A 17716-nucleotide genomic window follows, 5' to 3' on the forward strand; every position below is an offset into this window, starting at 1 on the left:
TCATCCACTTCAATGCTTTTTTCTCACACTATCCTCATATCCCCTTATGTCATTTGTATTTAGAAATCTGTCAATCTCTGCTTTAAACATACTCAATGATGGAGCTTCCACAGCCCTCTGGGGTAGAGAATTCCAAAGATTCACAACCCCCTGAGTAAAGAAATTTCTCCTCATCTCCATCCTAAGTAGCTTCGCCCTTATTTTGAAATTGTGTCCCCTGGTTCTAGACTTCCCAACCAGGGGAAACATCTTACCTGCATCTATCCCTTTTAGTATTTTGTAGATTTCAATGAGATCACCTCTCATTCTTCAAAACCCTAGAGAATACAGGCCCAGTTTCTCGAATCTCTCTTCATAGGACAGTCCCGCCATCCCAGGAACAAGTCTGTTGAACCTTCATTGCACTCCCTCTATGGCAATAATATCCTTCCGAAGGTGAGGGGACCAAAACTGCACACAGTACTCCAATTGCAGTCTAATCAAGGTTCTATACAATTGAAGCAAGACTTCATTACTCCTGTACTCAAATTCTCTTGCGATAAAGGCTAACATACCATAAGCCTTCCCAATTGTTTGCTGCACCTGCATGTTAGCTTTCACTGACTTATTGACGAGGACACCCAGGTCCCTTTGTAAACTTACACTTTCTAATTTCTTGCCATTTAAGAAATACTCTGCACATCTATTCCTCCTACCAAAGTGGATAACCTCACATTTTTCCACATTATATTCCATCTGCCACATTCTTGCCCATTCACTAAGTCTGTCTAAATCCCCTTGAAGCCACTTTGCATCTTCCTCACAAAACACATCCCCACCTAGTTTTGTGTCATCTGTGAACTTGGAAATACTACATTTGGTCCCCACATCCAAATCATTGATATATATTGTGAACAACTGGGCCCAAACACTGATCCCTGTGGTACCTCACTAATCACAGCCTGCCAACACGGAAATGACCCATTTGTTCCTATTCTCTGCTTTCTGCCCGTTAACCAATCCTTAATCCCTGCCAGTATATTACTTTCTATCTCATGTGCTTTAATTTTGCTAACGAACCTCCTGTGGGGGACTTTATCAAAAGCCTTCTGAAAATCCAAGTATACCACGTCCACCGACTCCCCTTTATCAATTCTGTTGGTATCATCCTCAAAAAACCCCAAAGGTTTGTCAAACATGATTTCCCATTCAGAAATGCATGTTGATTATGCTCAATCAGATTATTATTATTCAAGTGTCCATTTATCACATCCTTTCGAATAGATTCTAGCATTTTCCCAACAACTGATGTAAGGCAAACAGGTCTGTAATTCCCTGTTTTCTCTCACCCTCCCTTCGTAAATAGTGGTGTGCCATTTGTGACCTTCCCATCTGCAGGAACCACTCCAGAATCTATAGAATTTTGGAAGATGATCACCAATGCATCCATTATCTCCATAGCTACCTCTTTCAACCCCACCTCGGCCCTGTTTTGGACTCCCAGCCGAATTTCACGGCAAGCAGCCAATTAACTGCCTGCCATCAGGGTCCCCATCCCTTGAAGAACAGGGATTCCGCCCCCAAGAGCAACTGGCCAATTAGAGGGCTGGCAGCTCAGTAGTATCAGCAGCACCCCTGGGAGTGGTGGCCACTGTCGGTATTACAGGAGATCCAGGACCAGGAGCAGTGCTGGAGCCCCGGACCTCAGGTAAATGAGGTGGGTTCGCCAGGGCCAGTCTGGGAGGCCCTGGAGTGGGAGTTTGAAGGAGGGTGATAGTTGAGGGTGGGTAGGGGGGTTGTTGGTGTAGGGGCCGCCTTTGTCACTGGAGGCTCTCCATGGGCCACAGATTATCCATGGAGGAGGGCCCCCTCAGCCAGCCCACGGGGCGGCCGCCTGGTTTTACTGGGTGACTCCCCACATAGTGGAGGACCTACCCTGCCACTGGTAAAATGCCAGCGGCAGTGAGAAGAGGCCCATAAGTGAACATTAATTGGCCAGTTAAGGGCTTCAATTCGCCTCTGGGCGGAAAAGCCATCTTCAGCTTTCCCTACCCCCGACAAAATTGAATGGCATTGGGAAGGCAACGGGAACTCCACCCCCCTGCCTTCCCTTGCTATTTTATGCCCCCCACCCCCTCCCACAGCCTCTCCTTAGAGGGCTGATAAAATTCAACCCATTGTGTGCATTTCAGTCAAAAATAGCCTGTTCCTTCATGGAGGCAGGAGGAGAAGGAGACAGAATGATGTTAAATATTTTCCAATATAGACAATTGCTTTTTATGGGGCACTTTCATTTTCGTGCCTTCCTTGAATTTAGTACATTGTGGTGACAACTGCCTCCTCTCCCAATGTGAGATGAGTGCATGGTGCAAAACTCTGTGGCGTCAAGAAATTGGAAATAAATCAATGAAATTAAATCAACTTTTCCCAAAATACAATGCAGCCAGATCATCTGATCAGCTAACCATAGTTATTCATATTCTGGAGTGGTGGACTGATTTAAAGAGTGAAAATATTACACCTTGTCCTGCAGTCAGCTGGCCTTGACCAAATGGCAAGTGGGAAAAGCTGACAACAATGTCGCGAATGTGTAGAGTTCCTCATAGTGCAGTGAAATCTGATGTTCCCATGATTAAAAATATAAATAAAATAAGTTTAGACATATTTGAGTTCAGGAAAGCAATACATATTTCTGACTCTGCTTTCCCAACAAATTGTTGTTGGTATGAGGGGTCAGAATTAGAGGTCCCAACTGGTTGGTGCTAACTGACCATTAACAAATAGTTTTGAACACATGAAGCTGGCTTCATTGGAGCTATGGTTGCCAAGTCAGGTTGCCAGAACATCAAATCTTCTGGCCTGTTGCAGTGTGCCATTCAGTGCTCCAAACTGACAACAGAATGATCCTTACTCCTCAAAAACAATTTCCATTTATGTTGTGCCTCTAATGTAGAAAACAAAAATCCTAAGGTGATTCGCAGAGGCACCTGCAATCCTCCCGCATCCAATCTTGATTAGCTGATGTTAACCCCCATCCCTGGCCACTGTGTTGGTCTGAACCAGACTTTTTGTAACCTCAGTGTCATATTTGACTTGAGCTGAGCATCCGACCCCATATCCTTTCCGTATCCAAGACAGCTTAACAGAAAACAAAAAGACTTGCATCTATATAGCGCTTTTCATGACCTCAAAGCACTTTACATCTAATGAAGTACTTTTGAAGTGTTGTCACTGTTGTAGAATAGGAAGCACGGCAGCCAATTTGCATATCGCAAAGTCCCCCAAACAGTGATATGATAATGACTAAATAGTTGTTTTTTTGGTGATGTTTATTGAGGCCAGGACACTGATGATAACTCCCCTGCTGCTCTTCAAAATAGTACTGTCGGATCTTATATGCTCACCTCAGAGGGCAGGCAGCCCTTGGTTTAACATCTCATTCAAAAGACAGTGCTGCACTCCCCTGGAGTGTCAGCTTAGATTTTTGTGCTCAAGTGGGACTTGAACCCACACATTCTGACTCAGAGGCAAGAGTATTACCAACTGAGCCACAGCTGACATCTTACTTTCACTGTTGTGCGTATTGCCCATCTCCTTCCCTGCGTCAGCTCATTTGCTGTTGAAAACCACATCCATGCTTTTATTATCTCCAGACTTGACTGGTTGGTCTCCTAATGTTGCACCCTCCATAAAGTTTAGTTCACCCAAATCTTTGCAGCCCGTATCCAAACACACCAAGTCCCATTCATCGATCTGCCCTGCGTTGCTGACCTGCATTGGGTCTTGGTCTATCAACGCTTGGAGTTTAGAGTCACAGAGTTATTGACGGCACAAAAGGAGGCCATTCGGCCCATCGAGTCCATGCCGGCTCTCCACGGAGCTATTTAGTCAGTTCCACTCCTCCACTCTATCCCTGTAGCCCTGCAAGTCTATTTCCTTCAAGCGGCCATCCAATTTCCCCTTGAAATCATTGATCGTCTTTGCTTTCACCACCCTTGTGGGCAACAAGTTCCAGGTCATTACCATCTATTACATAAAAAAAGTTTTTCCTCATATTCCTCCCGCATATCTTGCCCCAAACCTTCAATCTGGGTCCTCGAGTCCTTGTACCATTAGTTAATGGGAACAGCTTTTCCTTGTCTAACTTATCTAAGCCTGTCACAATCTTGTACATTTCTATTAAGTCTCCCCTCAATCTCCTTTGTTCTAAGAAGAACAACCCTATTTTTCCAACCTAACCTTGTAACTAAAATCCCCGATCTCTGGAAGCATTTTGGTAAATCTCCTCTGCACCCTCTCAAGGACCTTCACAACATTCCTAAAGTGTGGTGACAAGAACTGGATGTAATACTCCAGTTGGGGCCTAACCAGAGCTTTATAAAGGTTCAGCATAACTTCCCTGCTTTTGTACTATATGTCTCTGTTTATAAAGCATAAGATCCCATTTGCTTCATTAACTACTCTCTCAATACATCCTGACACCTTCAAAGATGGATGCACATGCACCCCCCGGTCCCTCTGTTCCTGCACACTCTTTAAGATACTCATTCTCATCTTCAAATCCGTCCATGGCCTTGCTTTCCCCTATCTCTGTAATCCCCTCCACTCTACAAACCTCAGAACACAGTAGTCCTTCAATTCTGTCCTCTTGACAATCTCCCACTTTCTTCAACGACTGTGCCCAGGCCCTAAGCTCCAGAATTCTCTTGCTAAACCTCTCTGCCTCTTCATCCTTCTCTCCTTCTTTAAGATGCTCCCTACCTCTTTGACTAAGCTTTTGGACATCTCTCCTAATGACTCCTCCTTTGGACCTGTGTCAATTTCTGACTGACTGCGCTCTGTGAAGTTTCATGGGATGTGTTACAATGTTTTTTTAATTCATTCATGGGATATGGGCGTCACTGGCTAGGCCAGCATTTATTGCCTATCCCTAATTGCCCTTGAGAAGGTGGTAGTGAGCTGCCTTCTTGAATCCCTGCAGTCCATGTGAGGTAGGTACACCCACAGTGGTGTTAAGAAGGGAATTCCAGCATTTTGACCCAGCAACAGTGAAGCAACAGCGATATAGTTCCAAGTCAGATGGTGTATGGCAAGGAGGGGAACTTGCAGGTGGTGGTGTTCCCATGCATTTGCTGCCTTTGTTCTTCTAGGTGGTAGAGCTCACGGGTTTGGAAGGTGCTATCTAAGGAACCTTGGTGCGTTGCTGAAGTGCATCTTGTATCTTTAACGATGTCAGAGCCCAGCACGAGAAAATTATAAGGCTGAAGCATTTGCAACCATTTTCAACCCAAAATGCAAAGTGGATGATGATGATTCATTCCATATAATGTCAACTAACAGCTGAGTTCTGTAGACCCAGCAAAGGCTTTGTGCCTCAACCACATCCCCAATGTAGTGGTTAAGACCTGTGCTCCAGAACTAGCCATACTTCTAGTGTTCCAGTACAGCTACAAAGTAGCATCTACTCGACAATGTGGAAAGTTGCCCAGGTATATCCTGTCCACAATAAATATGACAAATCCCACCCATTCAATTACCACCCCATCAACTTACCCCCAATCATCAGCAAGGTGATGGGAATGAGTCATCAACATTGTTACTCACCAGTAACCTGCTCACTGATGCTCAGTTTGAATTCCACCAGGACCACATGTCTCCAGACCTCATTACGGCCTTGGCCAAAACATGGACATATAAACAGAATTCCAGAGGACATGACAATGACTTCTCTTGACATCAAGTTGGCATTTGATCAAGTGCGCTATCAAGGAGCCTTAGTGAAACCTGAAATCAGGGGGAAACTCTCTGCTGGCTGGAGTCATACCTGGCAAAAAGTAAGATGGTTGTAGTTATTGGACCTCAACCCAAGACATTGCTGCAGATGTTCCTCAGGGCAGAGCCGCCCTCAACCCAACCATCTTCAGCTGCTTTATCAATGACCTTCCCTTCTTCATAAGGCCAGAAGTGGGGATGTTTGCTGATGATTGCACCGTTTTCAGCTTCATTCATAATTTCTTAGATAATGAAGCAGTCTGTGCTCGCATGCAGCAAGACCTGGACAATATCCAAGCTTAAGCTCATAGGTGTCAAGTAAGATTCACGCCACACAAGTGCCAAGCAATGAGTATCTCCAACAAGAGAGTCTAACCATCTCCCCTTGACATTCAATGGCGTTGCCATTGCCAATTCCCCTACCATCAATTTCCTGGGGGGGTGGGGGGGGGGGGTTACCATTGACCAGAATCTTAACTGGAACAGCCACATAAACACTGTAGCTATTAGCAGGTCAGACACTGGGTATTCTGTAGCAAGTGGCTCACCTCCTGATTCCCCAAAACCTTGCCGCTACCTGCAAGACACAAGTCATGACTATGATAGAATACTCTTAATTGCCTGGATGGTTGCAGCTGCAATAACATTCAAGAAGCTCGACACCATCCAGGACAAAGCAACCTGCTTGATCGACAGCCTGTCCACCTGCTTAAACATCCACTTCCTCAATCACTGGTCCACTGTGGCTGCATTATGTGCTATTTACAGCACACACTACAGCGTTACCAAGACTTGTTCTGCTGCAGCTCCCAGACCCATGACCTCCACCAACTTTGAAGGACAAGAGCATGGGAACACCATCACCTCAAAGCTGCCCTCCAAGTTACATGCATTTTGACTTTCTCATATACACTGTTCCTTCATACTGGAGTTTTTGCTGCATTTCATAGGGCAAATTGTCCAGATGTTCAATTTTGAGAAAAATCTAATTGTGAATGTACCTGTCTCAGAAAAAACACCAGCTGACCTCAAAGTTTTTTTTGCCAGTAAGAAAGTTTTTCTTCCTGCTGCCCTTGGCGATCTCTGTCACAGACCCAGTTAATGAGTAACTATAACAGTCTTTCATTCTGATCTCTGTGGGTATTTTATGCAGCATAAGGGCACACTTGTTCGCCAGAGTCTGAATGAGGCGTTGTGGAGACACCAAATAAGGCTTCTTGCAAATCAAAATTGTCCATTGCATAATAGTGGGCCCCACATTTGCTTAACCTTTTTTAAACACTTGTGTCCAAAGGTCTGATATATAAATCATATATTTCCATTTACAATGTTGCTTTCAAAATGCAGAATTTAGGTCACTTTCCAGCTTTAACATAGTTGAAGTTCAAATGTTCTAAACCCGTACATTTTTCCTCACAATTCAACATAATGTTGAGTGATGAAATTGCACTTGCTGATAATTGGTAAACGTTTTGAGGCTTAGTTCATTTTTTATGAATCGGGATTATGGCAATTACTAAATACAAATCTATTTTCTGAGAAAGTGTTAAAAAAGTAGTGGGACTGGAAGAATTCGAGGTGGATTTGATTTACAATGCACGCGAAAAACTCTGAACACAATTGCTTTGTGTTTGCAGCCAGCTCTAGTCACGCAAGCCTGTGTGTACAAACTTTTCAGTAACTAGACAATAAAGTGATCGAATACAGGTATTTGACAGGATCGCGTGCAGCTCAGGTACTAGACGGTATGGCACAGGGCCAGTGTCATTCGAAGCATCGGGACTGGATTTTAACAATCTCGGGATTTTCCAACCGCCTTTCATCAAAAAGCAGGCCAGCTGCTTTCTTTAACTGAAACCTGGAGCACCCCTGAAACTTTCACCAAACGCCCGGGAAGCAATCCATTTTCATTATGTTGCATCTGGCCAAGTTAACATCAGCCCCAATAATTTGAGTGATGCTAGTTTGAGGACTGACGGCTGTCTTGCCAATTGTGTAACAATTAACAGTACGTCCTCCACAATCGTTGTACACGAACTTTTCTAGCAATTTAGTTACAATCTAAAACGTTTTAGCCGGAGATGCAGCCTTAGGTGGTTACAATAAGCAGATCCGCTCCAATAATCCAGCCCATGTTTTCCGAGATGATATTTTTGCGTGCTAAACACTTTAAAGATACCGGGCCAAGTAGGAATTGAACGTAAGGTAGCTGAACAAGAAGTTCATTCATTCTAAGGTGATCCACAGGAATGATACTGATTAGTGCATGTGTTATTCAAACTATTAAGGCACTGCCTAGGGCAACACGATTAAAGCCTACTTGCCAAACAATAATATTTAATGTTCACATGTAACAGGGAGAAGTAGACCCTTTATTTTACAGCCCAACATTGTAAGAAAGTGATTTTATTTTCTGGATCTATTAAAAAATACATTCGTAGCTTTTGAAGCCGTGGACTTTACAAATATATCTGAAGCAATTTAGCGGAGGATAAATATTTCCAATTTACCTTGACTGAAAATGAGCCAGCGTATTATTATTGCTGGGTTAGTAGGAGTGGTTTTGTCTGAAGACTTTGTATTTTAGTTAAGAAAATCTCATTAATTTCCCTTAACCTAAATCGTGCAGATTGACAGTTTTTTTGGGGACTCTATCAGATTGTCTTGTTTTACACGTCGTTCTCAGTTATCTAATCATTTTAGTGCTGGAGTATATTCCTCAAAATATTTAGATGGATTTTTAAAACTGAAGTCTGTATTTCTAAACAAGCGGTTATTATGTTTGAGAATGCTATGGGGTTTTACATGTTAGCTGAATGTGTTACTGCACTGAAAGTCCACCCAAGGAAATAAAACTTTTGTCGCAAAGTGCTGCTTGTCTAAAATGTCAATTTAACCTGAATTTACTTCAAATCCATAATCATCAATGCTCTGCATTTTTTTTTTGCTTTTGCCTCCGTTTGGATGATCTTGAAATATTCAGTATTTTGAGCTGGATATTTAAATATGTCTTTTTTAATTTCTGGGAAACCCATAACTATGTAAAACATGACAGTAGGAAGAGACCACAAGCTTCGTCAGTTTGTGGCTTCAGCACAAAACGAATTGCCACCACATGAATTTACAGAAGCAATCAATCAGGGTTGTATAGGCCTAACATGGTTTTATTTCATGTCTAGACATTTGCAGATCGCGTGCTGTGTTATCAGTGGTGTTAATTTGAAATAAAAGATAATTAGCATGTTTAAGGCCGGCTTGTGGATCTCACAAACTCTCCTGGGAAGATGTCTTCATCCTGTTGCAGTCTGGTTATAGTTTTAAAGGGGTCAAGGAATGTGTATCCTTGTCTCCTGTTCGGAATCAGAAGTTTCGTTTTAGTCTTCCTGGTACTTTTGCTATATTTTAACTAAACTTTTTTTTTCCCTTCCTTGTGCTTTCCTTCCCACCTCTCTGGTGACAAATTTGCTCCAGTTTGGGAATATGCGTGAATCCCGGGAATGAGAAGTATGCCAGCGTTTGCCAAAGTTTTTTTTTTATTTCCAAAATATACTTTATTCATAAAAATCTGTAACAATTACATTGCCAAACAGTTTCCAAACAGCACCAAAAAATACAAACATTGCAAGGGAGATCAGTTTCCTTCAATACTGTCAAAGTGGTCCAGAGGCTTTGGGAATAGGCGAGATCGCCGTAGTTGCAAACAATGATAATGCCATCAGAGGCAGGGGGACACCGGCACCTCCTGGTCATTCTGCCTGAGCAACCCAACTTGAAACGGGGAGGTAGGGGGGGGGGGTGAGGTGGGTAGCTCTTTGAAAAAAAAAAGCCAGGCTCAATGCGCTTGCGCGCGCGCGCGCAGCGCCTGCTGGTCCTTGTAGTTGTCTGCCTCCCCAGCGCTCGCTGGCGAAGGAAATAAGCACTACATCTCCCGACAGGCCCCGCGGGCAAGCCTCGGGCCTCTCCCCCTCCCCCTCCCCCCACCGCGGTCAGCCGGAGTCCCGCCCCCTTGTTTGTTTCTGATTGGTTGAGGGGACGCGGAGAGGGTTTGTGCTGAGTGGCCGCTCACACAGAAACCCATCAGGGTAGGTTGAGCTCTTGCTTTATAGCCGCTGTATGGTTGACTCTCACGCATCGTAGCTGCAGACAGCGCAGCGGGCAAGGTACATACAGCACTGGGCATGGAGCTCCATCCAAAAGGACAACTACTCACTGGAGCAGAAAGGGAGAGAGAGAGAGAGAAAGACAATGCAACAGCTGCTGACTGCCAGACATCAATAATGAATATATCCAGGATTACTTTACATTTGGACGTTTATGGATTTTTTGGGGGGGTTTCTAGAATTATTGGATCCAAGGAATTTTCCCCAGGACTGCTGGATGTGGGAATCCCTACACCTTTTCAAGATGATGGATTATTTTGACCTTTTTATTTTACATTTGAGTGTTATCAGCACTGTTGGGATCACATTGATACGGTATTTAGGATTATTGGAATCATTGAGTCATTTTAGCCAGGAGAAATATTGGCACTGTTTATGGAAAAATGCCTCACTCATTATTGGGAGACTTTCCTTGGATTATTGGAACTGAACCATAGTCATTTGGAGAGGGTGGTGTGTGTGTGAGTGTGTGTGTGTTGAGGGGGGTATGTTTGCATCAAGAGAATGAAAATGTCATGGCCACGACTATCAACCGTTGGGATGTACACTAGCTGGATTTGTGGGGATGGCTATTAACAAGTTATTTTTCCTGATCACAAAAAACCTGGAATATGTTAGAAGCGTTTGGAATGTTCTTGCCATTTGGGTTAACATCGCCATTGAGTGGGATGCATGCAACTCCGAGGATATTATATCCAGATGATGTATTGAAAAGCCTGGGATGTATAGAGGATACGATGTGGATTTAATCTCAATATATTAATCTGGATTTTACTACATTTTGGTATGGCCTGAGTAAGAGGTAAGTGTGTTTCAGTACAAAAAGTATATTGGCAATTTAGTAAATAATCGTTAATAGTTGAAATCAATAACTTTCTTTTTCCAAACCCACTAAACTGTCGGAGCTGCTCACTAAGTGGGCAACGTCTTATTAAAATAACCCCTTATCTGCTGCCTTTCAAGATTACTGGATTACAAAGGCCCTTTGATAGAGCACTGCTTAATTGAAATAGTGAATACTACAGTGAGGTATTGTGACAGTATATGGCTCCATACACATACAATATGTTACATTGTACTATGTTTTACTGAGATTGTTCAAACTGGATTTTAGCGGGTTCCTGCCTTTAACTATTTCCTCACCGTGTCAGATAGACGTAGTTAACTAGTTCCCGAAATGTGAGCAGCCTGTGCACATAGGTCAGGTGGACCCTGTGAAAAAACGGATGTTTTAGGATCAGGTATTAATCTCGTATGTATAATCGTTAAAAGGTGCTTTGCTGTGAGTTGGTATTAAAATACTGGATCACTTAAGATTGTGACATTTTTTCAGTATTTGGATCGTAAATTTCAAAAATTCTCTTCAGACTAGATACCAAATATCAAACAGCATCTCCTGCAAATAAAAGCATGGATTTTTGGAAAGGTTTTTTTTTGTTTTATAAATCTTCATCCTTTTCTAAGTGTTATCCTTTTTTGACCTGAGCTGGCATCTCTCGTTTGAAGTCCAGCCTTTCTTCCATGATTGTTTCGCACTCAGATCAGGGTAGGTTTTGTCTTTAAGGTCTGTTGTTTCTATTATGGTACTTGGATCAAACGAGCTGCTTTCTCTCTGCCCCCGTAATACCAATTGCAATCTGCGCTGCTTGTAATGCGAAGTGTGGGATAGAGATTTCCCCTGTTGACTCAGGAGCTACCTCCTCCCATGGACTAGGACGCACACACATGCACCTGTCAGCGTTGAGCTTGGGCGAAGTCAGTGACTGATAGCAGCGCTCCCCTATCGCAAATCAAAACCTCAGCCGTTCAACTGCGCAAACAAGAGCCAATCGACCGACAGCTGGCCTGGCGCTTTTGTCTCCTCACCATTGGCGCTGAAGCCAGGCGACTGCTTCAAACGCCAGTCGGTTGTAATCTCATTCAGCACTTTCCACTCCAGGTTTTAAAAGGGCTCTGCACCCTGAGACCTAGCTAATTCTGCTTTTACACGTCAAACTTTATCAAAAATAGACCATAGATTGGCACTGGAAATGGTTACTTTGCCTTCCATTCAAATGGTGCATTCAGTCCCGAAAAATGCAGAATAATTGACATCAGTGGTTTCCTTCCACAACTGTGCGAAGTTTGCGTCCAGAGCACTGTTGTGTTTTACCTTAGCAAAACTGTAATTTGGAAAATTAAATTGATACATTTGAGACCGAAACAATTCTGAAATGATTTTGATGTGTCTTCTGCTCTGTAATACTTTTTTATTACAGTTACTAAAGGGCGAGTGATGAGTGTCCCACAACTTGACTTTTCAAATGGCCCTTTTAATCCTCCTTGTGTTTGTGTGGTTCCATAATACCTGGAGCACGTCTCTCAAGAACCCAGGCTTCGTGTCTGAGGTTGCAGAGTAAGTGTCAGTGGAGTAGTGAACCTTTTTCCTTGTTTTGTTTGAGAAGGAAGAGGTTGATTTAACACAGCTGACTCACATCTTGTCCTCATCCAATGTCCAGCCATCTGCTTTTTCCAGGATCGTAAATGAGATCCTGGATAATTCCGTTTTCTCAGTAGGTCAGGCAGCATCTGTGGAGAGAGAAGCAAAGTTAACGTTTTTGTCACAGACCTGAAACGTTAACTCTGCTTCTCTCTCCACAAATGCTGCCAGACCTGCTGAGTATTTCCAGCACTTTCTGTTTTTATTTCAGATTTCCAGCATCTGCAGTGCTTTGCTTTTAATTTAGTTTTCTGCTCTTCTGGTCTGGTAACACAACACTCAGACTCCTGCTTCTCTCCTTGAAATTCCAGGTTCAGTATACCATCACATGGTGCTGGGTCACTCTAAGTGACTTTCGTTGGGGGGGGGGGGGGGGCTAGAGTAGGGTTAATTTCCTCTTTCAATAAATAGAATCCTCATCTACATCACATCAAAGTTCATGGTGTATTTTTTCATCACTCTTACAATTATGCTGCTTAAATCAAATTTCTCTACATATTTTGCACATCTGTGAATTAACATAACCTTCAGTTATGTGATTAGCTAAAATGCAGAAGTACAAACAACCATTAGTAAATTTTATGTTTCATAAAATTTCCAAATTTGATCGTGTCATATTGACCAACAACACTATATATCCTGGACTGTGGAATTAAATAGAGCAGTTATCTGCTGTAGACCAACAAAACTTTGTCCAACAAAACACCCCTCTGCTCACATGAATGGACTGTGTTCAGAGCCTGGTGTGAAATCCTAATCACTCCTAAGCGTAACTAATATAATCTTTGGTATTGGCTATTCCATATGGATAATACATTTTGCAGATGTCTGTCCTTGGTGAGTGCTGCCAGAGAATAACCAAAATAAAGATTATCGTCCTCTGGGCCACTGACAAATTTTAGCTTGGATCATTGAGTCCATTAAAGTGCTATGTTCATACGGAAGCTGGAACTTTCATTTGATTAATGATTTTCCACAGGTATCTGTGACAAATTTGAGAGAATGTTTTAATTTAATATTTTTAAAAATCACCCCTGTGTGTTGCTGTTTAAGCACAAAGTAAATGTTGTGGAACATAGCATTGCTGCACTGAATCCAAAGATGTTCCAAACTGAACAATCCAATTGATTGTAAGCCTGCCTTTTATATGATAGTGCTGTGCCAGAGCAAGCTTCAACATAGGCAGCAACAGCAGCAGATAGCTGAAATGGTCCTCGTGCCTGCAATGGCACAGAGACAAAACGCCGAAGGTAGTTTCTGGCTGTACTGCCAGAGGAGCAGCTTTGTTAAACCAGTCCCTGTTGAGACGCTAGTTTGTTCACCTGGTTTTGTGTTGCTGTTCTGTCCAGACTTCCATGATGATGGAGAAAGCCTGTGGTTAGAAATTTTGAGTGAAAGTCACAGTTTTCCCATTGCACAATTATTTCCCTGGCGTACTTAGGTCTGTGCTGAAGTGTAAATGGAGTGGATTCCAAAACAGCAACCTCAGCATATTGTGGAACCTCTTCAACTAGAGAGTTGAACAATATAAGTGTGACATTGGTGGTTCTTTGGTTGGGGGAGTTGGGCATAATTTGCAAGAATCAAGTAGCTTCCAAATGAATACATTTTCATTTGTATGACCTTGAATGTAATTAAAGTATTATGAACTATTATTACAATACAGCAAAATTTCAAAGCATTATTTGCTCTGGACAACATTTGCAATTCAACAGGTTCACACTTACCTAAAAAGCACTACCAAATTGACTGTTGCATTCAAGTAACAGTAGAAGTCTCTTATTTGCAGCAGACTATTTGTTTCTTTCACAAGTTTGCATTTATTTGAAAGAAGGGTTGTGATTAATCCAAGAAAGTTCAGAACAATTGCAGATCTATTTTGACACATTCAGGGTAAATAAACATTTTCAAATGTCATACAATTCCGGGGTAAGCCTGTTTTTCCAGTTTTGTCTGGAAGTCATTAATCTTTCTGCATCAATACAGATAATCTCTACTTTTAAACTTTAATTTATTGTAGTATTTTAACACATTGCATTAATGCACCCAGTCCAGTCTTGGCAGAGTCTCCTATTGGGCTGTTAGATATCTCCTTTCCCATAATATTTGTGTATAAGTTGAGGTTAAATGAATGATGTTTTGGAGGTTAATTCATTGAAACAGTGCTGTCTTCAGCTGGACTTGGCTGATACAGAGCATGATTTGGAAAGAATTATTGAAGAGGTCTCCAGTTCTCTGACAGGAAGTCCGAGGGGGTGGAGAATTATATAAGAACTGCTTGTTAAAGGAACATTTATTGCCAGACATTGAGGTATGGAGCACCTGCACAATACTTTAAACCCTTGTGTGCACAGAAATATTTGGATGACTACATTTTACTAGAAATTACATTCTTTAACTATGAGAACTCTCTGGTAGAATTTCTAGACCAAAATATAAATCTGGAGTCCAAGTGGCTCCTTCTGGAACGGAAAAATATATAATTTTAAATTTCTTTTGAGCCTTGTGGGACCTGGGGCAGGGTGGCTGTGGGTTCCTCCATCTTACAAGAGTAGATTGGGGTGGGCACCATTGAAGTGCCCTTGCAGGCCACCCCAACAATTCAAATGACTCCAGCCCCAGGATTTGGGATTGGGCCTCCGGCCTAGAGCTAGGGTAAGTGGGGGTTTCTTGCCACCTCAAGTGCAAGGGAAGAGTGAACTCCTGGAATTTCAAGGCTGTTGTGTCTTGCTAAGTGTCAGCCATTTTTATATACACACAAATGGTTGAAACGTAGCAAGTCGTATTTTCCATGTATCTTTTCCTGCACCTACCTGGGGTGATTTATCATCTCCCTGAGTAGCTGTGCCGTTGAGCAATTTCATATCTTAAAAAGTGCCCTAAGGTGTTTAAAACTGAAACAATTTGAAACACATGGCATGATACTGTAGATCTGTACCTATTTTATTCATGTTAAAACATTTATGTTGAGAATCACATTGTTTCACTGAAGAAAGGCAAGCATTTATATAGCATGTCAGAAATTTCTCAACACATTTCAAGTTGACTTATTTTGCTAATGACATCAGACATTACTGATTAGAGAATTGAATACCCCTCTGTTATGGGCAGAACAAGGCCACTGTGTATTGGCTAAGTACCCACTCAATTAATCACACTTCATGGCATCTCGTGTGGTGTTCTTAAAGTGTGACCTAAAATAATGCAGATAAAATCCAACTCTTCTTGACATCAGAAAGGTTTATATCATTGCAAGAGATGAATAGAAATAGCATCTGTACAGAGAGTGCTTTTTATAGAGGATACTTAGCAGTGCCTGAGTCGTATACCATGATGTACTATGCAGCCTAGCCACATACATCACGAGTGAGTAAAATCAGTTCCTTGGGATATAAAAGGCATGTGTGCCACATATGTAGCATCAGATTTTATTACTGTAGATTTTTTTAAAGTATTATTAGATCCTAATTTTTTTTGTATGGGGTAATAAAATGGAAGTAAATGAGTGGACTCAATGAAGCTGTGTAAGATAGAATTCCCATTCCTGCAATAAAATCTAGAACAGAATGCTATTCATTTCAATTGTTCTAAGCAGTCTGCAACAGCAGTTCACCAGTGTTATTGGGGAGTGGTAGGATGGGCTTTCCACCTCTGATTCCTTATGTGGAAAATTCTTTATCTCGGTTCAGTTGTCATGGAAGCCCAGGATGGAAACCAGGAGCTTCCACAGAGACAGAGAATAGGAGATTTTGTGTGCTTCCTAGTGGCCAATTACAGAGCTGCATTGGTAGTGATTTGTCTGCACTCTTGGATGGTGATAGTTTGTGTTGTGGCAGAACAGAACCCAATAGTCCACCAAGTTAAATCTGGAAGGTGTTACCAGTACAAATCATAAGGGTTGATTTTTCTGAATCTGGGCTCCATGTGCAGAGCTTGGCTTGCTGGCTGTGCATTTCAGGAAGTCATCACAGGTGCACAATCCATGTTTTTTTTTTTCACATTTTGAAGTGGAAGGAAAATCATGGGAGCATGTCCATAATTTCCTGGCAAGGATCTGTGCCGTGATCACACATTTGGAAAATGTGCATCTGAATGCTAAACCAAAAATACTGGTAAAATTTGAGAGGAATTCCAGTCCACATTTAGAGGGTTTCTGTGTTTACAAACCTTACCATTTAATGTAAATGGGCACATAAAATGGTTGAAGGAATTTTTCTTTTTTCCTGCTCTAGGCAAGGGGTTAAATAATATTCGATGTTAACATCTGTCCTGCTTGTTTGAATTGTATATATGTTATTGAAGTAGTGCTCCATAGGCATATTTCCCATAAGTAGCTATATACTTACTGACTGAATTTAAAACTTTGTGATTCAATACATACTTAAATTAAAATTGAATGTACTTTTTATTTGAACAGATTTAGCTAGTACATTTCTATTCTTAATGATGATGATGATGATGATTTAGAGGCCTGGGGAGGATTTTAACCCACTGTGTTGAACAGTTAAAATTGCCTCAAAACTTGCTGCCCCTTCTCACTTGATTCCTACCAGTGACCACCTTAACTGAGCATCGATCTTTTGGGGGGCTGTGGCACCTCTTTGACTCAGGCTGGAACCTAATTAATATCTGCACGTTAGGGGTCTGATGTCCTTTAAGAGCCCAGTGGCATTTTAAATGCTGACTGGGTAGACTGTGGTCACTCTGCCTGATCAGTGAGATCTGGTCTGAAGGAAGAAGAGGCCTTGGAAGGCAAATGCTCAACTCTGCCTAGGGGGACCAGGGAGCAGCAGTGTTACTCCAGGCTCCGGAAGAAATGTCTGAACCTGCCAAAGCCATCTGTAAATTCCCTCCGCCGACCCCACAAGGTGACTTACCTGAGTGCTAGTGGGGAGCCCAGAAGCTGCCCAATTTTTCCCCTGCTGATAGTTGACTGTCTCTTTCCACTAGGTTTCAGATGTGTGGCCAATAGGGTTTAGATCAGGCCTGTGTGCTAACATAGCCCAGGCATCAAATTTTTGATACTAGGCAAGGAAGTCTGACACTCGCCCAGCCCACCCGAAACCCACTCCCAGTTTTATGTCTTTTTTTTTCCCCTTAAAAAAAAAACCCCTCCTTTTCCCTCCCCCATAGCCCTGGAAACACGTCAAGAAAAGGTTAAAGGAATATGGGAAATGCTTCATTTTTGTCTGTGAGCAATGCCACCAGAAATTGACTAGTGGAGAAATACAATTTCACAATTCCTTTTTTTCATTAACTCACTATTTTCAACTCCACTTGCTCAGTAAGGCTTGCCTTGGCAACTCAGGATTTGTTTCATGTTTAA

General features: G+C 42.2%; 1 long non-coding RNA gene across 1 annotated transcript in view; it reads left to right on the plus strand.

Moving 5' to 3' along the window:
* The first annotated feature begins 9899 nt into the window (after positions 1–9899).
* LOC137384566 (uncharacterized) overlaps positions 9900–17716 on the plus strand; it is a 253581-nt gene continuing 245764 nt past the window's right edge. Inside the window, exon 1 of the long non-coding RNA XR_010977611.1 lies at positions 9900–10713. This is a non-coding gene — a long non-coding RNA (uncharacterized lncRNA). The remainder of the gene's footprint in view (positions 10714–17716) is intronic.

The sequence above is a fragment of the Heterodontus francisci genome, chromosome 26, assembly GCF_036365525.1.
Source record: "Heterodontus francisci isolate sHetFra1 chromosome 26, sHetFra1.hap1, whole genome shotgun sequence".
Taxonomy (NCBI): Eukaryota; Metazoa; Chordata; class Chondrichthyes; order Heterodontiformes; family Heterodontidae; genus Heterodontus; species Heterodontus francisci.